This window comes from Sylvia atricapilla, chromosome 1, assembly GCF_009819655.1.
Source record: "Sylvia atricapilla isolate bSylAtr1 chromosome 1, bSylAtr1.pri, whole genome shotgun sequence".
NCBI lineage: Eukaryota > Metazoa > Chordata > Aves > Passeriformes > Sylviidae > Sylvia > Sylvia atricapilla.
In genome coordinates this window covers 126,233,917-126,245,600 of record NC_089140.1, presented here as the reverse complement: position 1 = coordinate 126,245,600, position 11,684 = coordinate 126,233,917, and positions in this window count along the sequence as shown.

The following is an 11,684-nucleotide window of genomic DNA, read 5'->3' as shown; positions in this document are numbered from 1 at the left end:
TTTCACATTTCTTAATTGTATTATAAACAGGAAGTTATCTGAGAATGCCTATAGAGAAAATATTTCTGCAGTAAAATAGTAGTCTGTGGCAGAACATAACCTATTCAAAGAGCTTAGATGGTTTCACAGTGTTTCTGTATTGCTTTCTTTTTTTAACATTTTCACTTGCTAGAAATTTTCTGCTGCTCATCTCTACCACTAAATATTTATACAAATTATAAGACTCTTCTAATAATTAGTGTGAATATTATGTGATCTGCAAAAGTGAAAGGTTTTTGAAGCGTTTGACTTTCATTGTCCTTGAAAGTCAGTATCCAGAACTTGCCTTGAAACCATAGTTTGTCCGAGTGTGCCACCCACACCTGAAAACACACACTCATTTTTCAGACCTCTGAACATGTTTGGTGTATTGTGTTGGCTGAAGGCATGCATCACAGCTAGTCTATTGACCCTTGTGCTGAAATGTGCCTGCAGCAGGAATTGTGAGCTGGCAGCTAATGGGACAAGGCTGTGACTAGGAGACCTTCTACTCTGTCCTAGGAATGGAGAAACTGATGAGACCTTGGTACTCACCAGATGATTCCTGTCTATACCACGCTGCTCCTGGCACAGCAAGGCTTGGGAGGCTACACAATGAGGCACAAGATGCCTGCATATTTGCTGCCAAAACAGCCACCCCCAACCTCCTCTAGGAAGGTCACTAGCTGGCTGTTTTCTTGGCTGGCTGGCTGGGAGCCTCCAATAGGCGAGAACTGGCCACAAGCCATTGGGCCACTATGCCGAGCCAGGGGAGTAATACAGCTACACCTTGAGGGTCAAATTAAAATTGTCTCAGGCTGGATGTTACCCTACCTGTAACCCATGGCACAGGGAATAAAGGCAGAATTTAGACACTTTGAATACTCACATGCTCGGACATGCAAACTGTATTTAGTTGGAAGTTCAATGAGACCAAGGATTTTGAAGTTTGCTCCCCATAAATTTGGTTTACAGTTGTCTGTCAGTCAGTCCTTAACACTGCATAGTTAACCCAGCTAAAGAAGAATGAGACAGATTAAACCTGTTAGACAATAGAAACAAAACATTTCCCTTCCTCACACAAACAATTTGGTTTTTTCTCCTAAGTCTGTATGCCAGCAGTGCTCAGAACCTCCTAATGCAAGAACTTTTCAGGAGAATTTTGTCCATGATGTTTCAAAAGTCAGAAAGATTTTTCAGGATATGTGACTGCCGTCAGTACTTCCTTACTGACATGTGACAATAACCACATTTTAACTTAAACCTGCTTTTTTCTGGTTGTCATCTGCTTTGTTCCAGCGTGTTTTGCTCAACACCCTGTTTTCCACCTTATCAAAGGAAAGAAACAGGGAGAAGTAACAATAAATTCTGTGTGCACTAAGAGCAGTGCGCAGGTTTAACCTAGAGATCTCCAAAGCATGTGTTGCATAAAGAAGTAAAGTCTCCCAGCAGCTGAGTTCAGGCCTCCCCCAGCTGCAATCACAGCACACCAGAATGTGGCACACGTCCAGCTGGGGGCAGTCCAAGGTTGTGCTCCCGATGAGCTCCCAAAGCTTCAGACAGCAGAGCTAGTGCAAAAGTGGCTTTGCAATACATCCTAAATTTAGTAAGGTCATGTAAATACTGCCTAGCAGGTGTAAATACCACCACTGGTGATCCTCCAGTGGTAAAGTACTACCACGGATCTATAAATATTGATGGCGCCATCACTTGAAGTACAATCACTCAGCAAAGTGCTTTAATGAAATCAGTGTAACTTTGAATGATTTCAGGAAACTGAAAAATCAGGATAAAATCCTGAGCAATTTTATCTCCTAAGGGAAAAGGTGTCAGATAATTTGATTCACATTGATAGACTGCATTTGGCAGCATCAGAAAATCATCAGTTCTCTGATTTTTGTTGAAAGAAAAGGTGAGGAAAAGAGACAGCTTTAACAGCAATTTAAACACTATGCATATAGTTACTTAATACACTAAAATCTTATGGAAAACTATATATAGTCAATATTTACTGTTGCAATCTATCAATATAATCTTATTTCTTATAATGAGTGGCTAGTACTACATGGTTTCTTTCACACTTGTAGTGGGCACAGTTTTATTAAATATCATTGGGGTTTATATTAATGATTTTATTTATGTAGAGCTGTGAATGTGCTTTTACAAATTACCATGCGAGAAAACACGAGACTCTCACCTGTTACATTTGTGGAGTGCAAAGGTTGAGATATTTTTAAAAGAATCTTTTAGCAGTGAGCTAAACAAATATTGATAGTGTGCTTGGGAGGAGGAGTTATTTCAGGTTAAGCAACATTAACAACACTAAACTCTTCAGAACTCAGCACAGAATTTAACCTTTGATACTGCAAGTTTTCAAGACTTTGAACCAAAATGCATTTATTACTTAACCACAAGAGGTCATCATAACACTGCTTTAAGCCACCTTACTCCAGTTTTTTTTCACCTCCACTGAGAGAAACTTGGAAAGAAACATGCAAAAAAGGTATAATTTTTAAAATCTGTCCTCTGCTAATCTAAAATTAAGAATAAATCTGCCTAATAATACTGATTATTTACTTAGAAGTGACAAACAAAATCCTTCTGTGTTACCAATGTTTTGGCAATATCCACAGATTTTTCTCTGAACTTCCTCTATTTTTTTTTTTCTTTTTTTTTAGCACAGTAAATAGCTCTTAGCCACGAGGTTAGTACTGAAGAGCAAATGACAAAGAATCAGCAACAAAGTGAGTAAGCAGTGTTGTATCATTGGAATTTAGGCTAAATCACATGAATTCAAGGTTACTATTTTTTCATTGAAAGTATGTAGAAGTGCTATTTTTTTTCATATTGGAATATCATTTAGAAGTCTATATCAGCCTTAGGCAGGAAGATCTCTGTTTAAATTTTGCTTTAGCTTATGTAGAAACAAAATTCACTCTAGCCTTGCCTCTGCAATTGTTTACAAGATAATTATCATTATGAGTGATAGATTCACTCTTACCAGTATGCAGTGTTGCTTCAATGTAGGGGTGAAACAGATTTCTTCATTTGTGTATATATTTACTCTTCGTTTGACTGTGAGAGATTTTTTTGACCTAATTTCCTATCCTGTCAGTGGAAAATGCTCTTCCCTTGTTAATCAGTAGTGGTTTTAAAAACATAACCTGCTTTTCCAAATGTTGCACATCCCTACCCTCAAAAAAGACTGGTTAAGTAAAAATTATGAGATGTGAATTACTCAGATCAAAACTATTCTTTCTAACACTCTTAATAGTATCTAAACAGGTTTAGATACTTTTGGAATTAAATGTTTCTATTGCGTTTTTTGTTGCATATCTTTTTGCTGTCATTGAAAGGCAATTACATCGAATCTCCCTAACCTTTGTAAGTTCTGTAATGTTCTAGTGTAAATTTCTGGTGGGTGTGACTCATTCCTAAAAATCTTTCCAAGATGTGACCTGTTGAAATACCTTATTTTCTGAAAAAATAATAACAGGACAATTCTGACTGCAATATATAAACTGAGATTCAGCCTTTTTGGGGTGCTGAGTACCTGCAACCCTTGTAAAATGAATATCACAAACATTTGGATACTGCATGGACACTAGTACTCCATGGAGTCCTACAAGTGTGCTGCCATGGGTAGCAGAATTGTACCTCAACCATAGAGAACACAATTACACTTATCCCAGTTTCTGAGCTTTGTTCAACTGCTCTCACCCATGAAGAAACAGTTCAAATGCAGTTAAATCTGTGACTGCTTAGAAGTAAAAATATATTAAATAAATAAAAAATCATGTATTTTCAAAAAATATATGAATAATGAGAATGATAGACTATATGTATACAGACATAATCCAGCAACCATGCTTGGTAGCTATTTTTAATTCCTGAAAATAGTGCATTTCCACACAGATCATCTTGATAGCTAAGCCCTCCTATGCCAGAAAAAATGTTGTACCCAGTGTTAACCTGCACCCTGGCCAATTTACTCTGTCTTTGATTAGAGAATTCAAAGCAAATATGCACCCCTAACTTTCCTATCACCTGATTCAGTTTTGATTGAATTTACGTAAAATGCATCTTTTACAACTGTTCCATGTTAGAAGTGTTATTTTGATATTGGATTCATAAACATCACTCACTGATGTTATGAAATATCAAAGAGGTCCTTTTTCCCCCTCTTTTGCTTTCAGAAGATAATCTAGCAGCTTTTTAGGTCAGTAAGCCTTTTAGTTTTTATGTTTTTTGTTGAAGGAATTATGTGCCAGTGTAATAAAAAGGTCTTTATCTGACACTTAGAGTGGTAAGTCTGTGAAGAGAAGCTAGGATAAAATCATTATCAGTAGATATAAACCTAGAGAAAACCAGATTTGAGCAAACTAACACAGCTCTGGAATGCTTTCAGAAGTTAAGATGGAAATTTACAGAGTTTGTATACTCTTAAAAATTGGGCAACTTTGGTCTGAAAATTTTGTACTTTTGGATACTGATATTCACATGAACTCAGCAGCCTTCTGTTCAGACTCATGTTCTGGCTAATTCTACTGAGGATGGCAAGATTTAGATCCTGCATTCACCTTAAGTCTTTCTCTTCACAGTGTCAGTACTTTTTTTCAGTCATCCTTATTGTCCATCCTCTTTGTGAGAATATTTCGTGCAGATGAGCACCCTTTTCTCTTCTCCATGGATTAGTTATTCCTTAACTGTCACAAAATTCACAATCAGTTGGTAATATCTTTAGATTTCTTCAGGGATGCTGAAGGTTTTAACCACATGGAAACAAAATAAGGATGGTAGAACTTCAAGATAAAAAGTAGTGACAAGTCAATATGAAGTGCAAGTGATCTGTTAATTCCCCACACTTACAGCTCCCTGAGGACCACCACTCTAGTGGTTTCCTTATCACATTATTGGCTTTGAACACAGATGCAAATTCTGCCAGCTTTTTTTCTCAGATCAATAGGCAATTAATATTTTTGACCACCAATTTAATCTGCTTCAGAAAACAGCCAGAAGATATACACGACTTCAAAATGCAGCATTCTTCTGGCATGACACTAACATGATTATAGATTATATCGCCTACATCCCATTCCTTGTCATCTTCATTACAGTTCCATTTCCCAATCATGATTTCCATATGAATAAAGTCTTAAAACTGGAATGTACTGGAAAATAAGAACTCTGTTTCAGCAGGGAGATGAATAGAATTGAAGTTGAGGATCAATGTATTTTATTTAGCCCCGTGAATTGGATAAATTCAAAAAGTATGTTGTTCAGACTTAAGCCTGATGTGTTACAGATTTTTCACTAGGTGGTGCAATAATATCTTTGTGAACATGTTATTCCTATTCTGAACTCCTGTGCCAGGAGCTTGGAGTATGCAAGGATGTTCTGAACTAAATCTATATATATCATAAATGGGGCATTTAATTTGGAAATATATTTTTTGTCAATTTGAAGTTTTTAAATTTCTGACAAGTGTTTTGCTAGCTCTGATACATCATAAGAATCATTAAAATGTGGAATTATTAATTTTACTTCTTTTTTTTAGCCTCAGATTCATGGACATTTTATAGTTGATGGAAAAACTAACATAGAAAACAAGCCAGATAACAACATGGTACTTTTGGTTGTTATTGTTGTTTGTTTAATGCATGCACTAAGAAAGAAAACCAAATTCTGACTCACAAGTTACATGAATATTCGGCCAATTAAAATTCTCAAAAAATGTAATTTTATATGAATGCACATTTTTGCAATTGCTTCTTTGCATTTTAAATGTTAAAATCTCTTTTCAAGGTATATTACTTCATAATATAAAGATACTTATATTAAGAAATAAATTAAGATGACTTTCAATCACATTCTAGCTTCTCAAGATTATTAACTTGAGAAATACTGGTGGTAAAGTTTAGGATTTTTCAAGACATTATATTTTTGTTAAATACCCTTCTCTTGATACCAACATGAATAATGATTCTTTATCAAAAGATTAATTAATGTTTTCTATGAGGTTGTGTTTTCAGAAGAAAGATTACATTATTTTACAATAACATGTCAAGGTGATAGATTTTAAATTACTATTCATATATAACTATTTTACATTTTAATCCGTACATTTTAGTTCATGGCTTGCTTTGCTCCTATGTTATGTTATACCTGTTCTTTGTCTTCTGGCCAAGAATGCAACACCTGGACATTCATTATTCTGATGACTTATTAAACGGCTGTTAGTAATGTCCACAATTAATTTATAGAATTAAAACAATAGATCAGATATTGATTCGCATTGAGGAAGGAATAAAGTCTGATAATGTGTTCATTTACCTTATTTCCTCCACACTTAACAGAATCAGAATCAAAATAGAGTTCAATTATATAAAAGGACCTGAAAAACAAATAACCATAAGATACAGTAAAGACCAGTTAGGACTGCTGCTGGCAAGGCTGATAAAATAAAACTTGATTTTAGAAAGAAAGAAAGCACATAGAAATTATATTATGTTACCTTATTAAGAAGTGCCTTACTAACCATTTAAGCACCTGTGTTGATAGATTGCTCCCTCTATGACACACTGGAACCTCACTCATAAATTAACCTCAGTCTTTAGTAAAACAGCAGAGTTGGTTTTAAATATTGTGATTTTTGAGATTTATATGTAGAGTTCTTTGAGCCCCTTTTTTAACTTCTGATTAAACAAACCCACACACCAGCACTGCAGCACCATGAGTGACTGAGCTGCCAGAGCACATCATCATAAGGACTTAAACACTAGAAGAGATGCTCTTGTGGATAATATTCAGGAATTCAAGTACTTAAGGTATTCAGGTATTCAAGCACTATTCAGTTGCTCTAAAATTCTGCATAGACTATGCTGCAGGACTTAGATTTTTAGACCAGATTTATCAGACCTTTCAAGAAGCAGACTCTTAAAAAATTACACTTTTCTCCTACAAATTTTTATGAATGACAGCTCTCAGGAAATGTGCAACTAAATTGTTCAGGGAAGCATGATATTAGACAGATAAAATAACACCTTTTCATAAAGAGAGTTTTAGCATAACTATATTTAGTTATACACTTCTGTAATGGTGCAGCAGAGCTGAAAGGAACCTGGAAAGATCATCTGGAACCTTCCCTGCCTGTGGTACCTTGGTGACTTCTTGGGGTTTGTGACTTCTGACACACAATTGTCTGCTGTATTCCTAAATATTTTATAAGCACTTCGCTGCTGTGTTTCATAGCGGAACTGTCCATAGAAATTTTGTCTTAATATATGAATTTTGTTTATGCAATTCGAATTTATTGCTTATCTTATATTGTACAGAAATGTGGAATAAATATCACCATTAATATGATGCAATTATTTATATTTTATTGTAATAACTTTTTTTTAAAGTTTCTTACCATTTCTCTTGCTCTTCTTTGGTTTCTTTACAGTTGGTTCACATTTCATATTTATATATTTCCCTTAAAGTGAAACTTAGGTAAATTCACTGCCTGTTCAGATCCTTCTACAGAGCCTCTCCTAGCCTCCAGCAGATCAATATTCCCATCCATCTTAATGTCACCTGCAAACTGAATGAGGGAACACTTCATCCAGATCATCAGTAAAGACATCAAACAGGACTGGTCCCAGCCCTGAACCCAGGGGAGCACCACTTGTGACTGGACACCAACTGGATTTAATTCCATTCACCGTAACTCTTTGGGTTCATGACATCTGCGTGGATGAGCTGAGGCCAGCAAAATGACGCTCAGCACAGCAAAATGCTGGGCCCAGCTCTTGGGTAACAACAAGTCCATGCAGCCCTTATCTTTTTCCCCAGCCTCTAACAACTGTTACAGGCCGGGGAAAAAGGTACTGAAAAGCTGCAGGATGGGAAAGGATCTGAGAGAGCTGATCCACAGCCAGCTGGACGTGAGCCAGCTGTGCCCAGGTGGCCAAGGAGGCCGATGGCATCCTGGCCTGTGTCAGCAATAGTGTGACCAGCAGTGATTGCCCCTCCGTACTCAGCACTGGTGAGGCCAAACCTCAAATCCTGTGTCTGGTTTTTGGGCCTCTCACTACAGGAATGACATTAAGGTGCTGAAGTGTGTGCAGAGTGTGGTTAGATAGGGACAGGCGGCGCGGAAGATTTCGGGCTGTAACGGAGAGGAAAAGAGCAAGCCCCATCCCCCTCTCAAGATAAGCTACCCCTGAAAGGAATGTAGACCCTCTACTAACATGTGCCAGTACTTTTCCACTCCAACTACTAACCCAGGAAGTGTGGCAATATCCTGTTTGACGTAGTAGAAGACCCGAGGGTATATAACCTGAACCTTTTACTTAATAAACGTCTTTTGTAACCGTCTGCCATATTGGTACAATGCGTCTGTTACAAGACCCGACCCACTCATGAAAGCAAAGTGGAAGTCGTGCTGTATGTCTGAATACCAAAGCCTCCACTGTGGCAGAAACAGCGGACTGCTACAAGTGGTGCCATAAACCCGGGAACGATTACCTCGGAGGACGGGAGCCACGCTTTGGAAAAGGCACAGCGGGTAGGAGTCGGCCGGTCCGAACTTCTGCGGAGGAGAAGGAAAAGGGGGGACGCCCCCAGGACCCCGCGGACAGCATGGAATCCGTGACGTTGGTCGTGAGTAGAATAGCAACCCACTCGGGAATTGCGTGGGACAAAAAAGATTTATTTCTTGCTATTGCAAGATTATCGGATTTAGGTGTTATAAAACACCCAATAGACATATTAAATTCAGAGGGGTGGGAGAAATATACAGTTGCCCTGGCGGAAGATACAAAAGCCACCGGCAGCGGAAAAGTTTTAAAAGCATGGGGAAAAGTTGAAAAAGTGTTGCGAAAAGTAATGGAAGAACAAGAAGCTTGGAACGCTGCAAAAACGTGTTTATTCACGGCTAAGCAGCCGGGGAGAGGGGACCGAGGGGGCGCAGGACCCTCCGGAGAAGCCCTAGAAGAGACGGGGGGGGGGCGCAGTGCGGCAGAAACCCCAGGGGAAAAGCGGGAATCAGACGCGGTAACCCCCTCCACAAATGCATGCATAAAAGCCGCGGAGCACGCGGGAAAACCCCAAATTCCCCCACGAGAGCCCCCAGATCCGAACACCCCCGAAAAAACCGCGGGTTCCCCGATCGTTCCTCCTCACCGCGTCCAGAGTCCGAGCGGCGACATTTCGTGGGACTACCCCCGCGAAAGGCGCCGGCGTCACCCCCGGTCGGAAGGGGGGGGCCGGGCGCGGGAGGCGGAATGGAGTCAAAGTAGAGGGGACATCCGAGCCCACCCGCGGAAGGCGGAACGGGGGCGGAGTCCGACGAAAAAGCATAGCAAACCGGAAGCTTACCACCAGTTCACTTCCGATACGGAAGGGAGTTACAGCTCCACGGCGAGCTCTACAGAGAGCTCCGAGTCCGATTCGGAAACGGAGATAACAGATTTTATAAAGTTTTCAGCGAAACCGAGCAAAGCTTTTAACAATGTAAAGGAACAAACTCAGTGCAAACTAACCGATTTAAGTTTGTTGCCAGAGGAACGAGACACACCACCAAGCCATCAGAAAGCACCAGAGAAAACCCGCGCGAGCGAGATCCAAACACCAACGATATGCCTGTGTGATTTTGTTGCTGGGGTTTGTCGCCAGAGGACAAGCCAGCTCAGATTTCTACCCACACCAGCCATTCAGGTGGGTCATGAGACATCTTACCAGCGGTAAGGTGCTCAGAGACATCACCACACCAAACAGTCCATCCTTCGTGCTTCGTATTATCGATTTGTTTCCAGGACAACCAAAGGTAGACCCTCATTCTCCATTTTCATCACACACATACCTATCCTATTGGTGCCCAGCTTCAAACGCAGGAAAAAGCTATTGTAATAACCCCGGCTGGGGATATTGCGGACATTGGGGATGTGAGACCATTGTAACAGACGCCAGGCCGTCAGGGCCTGGGTGGGACCCACAAGAACCTGACAAATTCCTGCAGTTCACCTGGGCACCCGCAGGTTGTAAAACACCTCTCTCTGTACACGGGAATTCCTATCGATATAGCTACAAAATCCCAAAAATCCGAAAATGCATATACTATAACATGACAGTTTTGCAACCCACTCATCCTAGCTGGACGGTGGGCAAAACATGGACAGTGGTCCTTCAAGGGTCAAAAAAGTGGGTGAACGTGCAAATTACCAAGTCTCAACCCTCAGAACCCAGAGCTGTGGGGCCCAACAAGATAATTAAAAGCACACAGACAAAGAGAAATATGACCTACCCTAGGGCTGCACCTACAGGTGTCAGCAGAACCCCAACTAGTGATACAAAAACCTTTCAGATGGACAAATTAGCTAGGTCAGATCCCGATCCAATCTTTCGTATGTTAGAAGCTACCTTCCTATCCCTGAATGAATCTAACCCTAACCTAACTAATTCCTGTTGGCTTTGTTATGATGTCCAACCACCTTTTTATGAAGGAGTTGCTTTAAACACCCCATTCAGTTACTCCGCCGCTGATGCACCCCAGCAGTGTAGATGGGACACACCTCGCAGAGGCATCACCCTAAGCCAGGTCTCAGGCCGAGGCAAATGCTTTGGTAATGCAACCCTGGCTGAGCGAAAAGGGAATGTCTGCACCAGAGTTGTAAAGCCTAACAGAAAGAATAACAAGTGGGTAATCCCTGCTACATCGGCAATGTGGGTTTGTCAGAGGTCTGGAGTAAGTCCGTGTGTATTTCTTCCCAAGTTTGATGATTCTAACGATTTCTGTGTCCAAGTTCTGATTGTTCCTAGAGTCCTGTACCACTCAGAGGAAGAAATGTACAGCCTTCTCAAAGAATCCAACAGGCTCCACAAAAGAGAGATATTGACAGGTGTTACCATCGCAATGCTACTCGCCTTAGGAGCAGCCGGCACAGCGACAGGTGTCTCAGCCCTGGCAACACAACACCAGGGTCTGTCTCAGCTGCAAATAACTATAGATGAGGACCTGCAGAGGATCGAGAAGTCCATTTCCTACTTGGAGAAGTCAGTCTCTTCGCTTTTAGAAGTGGTTCTACAGAACCGGCGTGGACTGGATCTCCTGTTCATGCAGCAGGGAGGTCTGTGTGCAGCCTTGAAAGAGGAATGCTGCTTCTATGCAGACCACACCGGAGTCGTCAGGGACTCCATGGCCGAACTCCAAAACAGACTGGCTCAGAGACAGAAAGATAGGGAAGCTCAGCAAGGCTGGTTCGAATCCTGGTTTAACCAATCCCCATGGTTAACCACTTTAATTTCCACCTTGGTAGGCCCATTGGCAATGCTACTTCTAGCTGTTACCTTCGGACCATGCCTGCTGAACAAGATAGTCTCATTTGTCAAAGCTCGACTAGATCAGACTAACATTCTGTTCATAGGCCAACATGAGATGCTGTGAATTTAAAATTGCCAGTCACAAGATTTCCAAACTTGCCTGGCAAAAATTTACTCAGGTTTCCAAACTCCTTTTTCCCTTGTTAAATCCTAACCTTCTACCTCATTTAGTGCCTATATCTATATATATATATATGCGTATAACTACCTCGTTCTTTTGTGAGAGGGAGGGGGGAGATGTGGTTAGATAGGGACAGGCGGCGCGGAAGATTTCGGGCTGTAACGGAGAGGAAAAGAGCAAG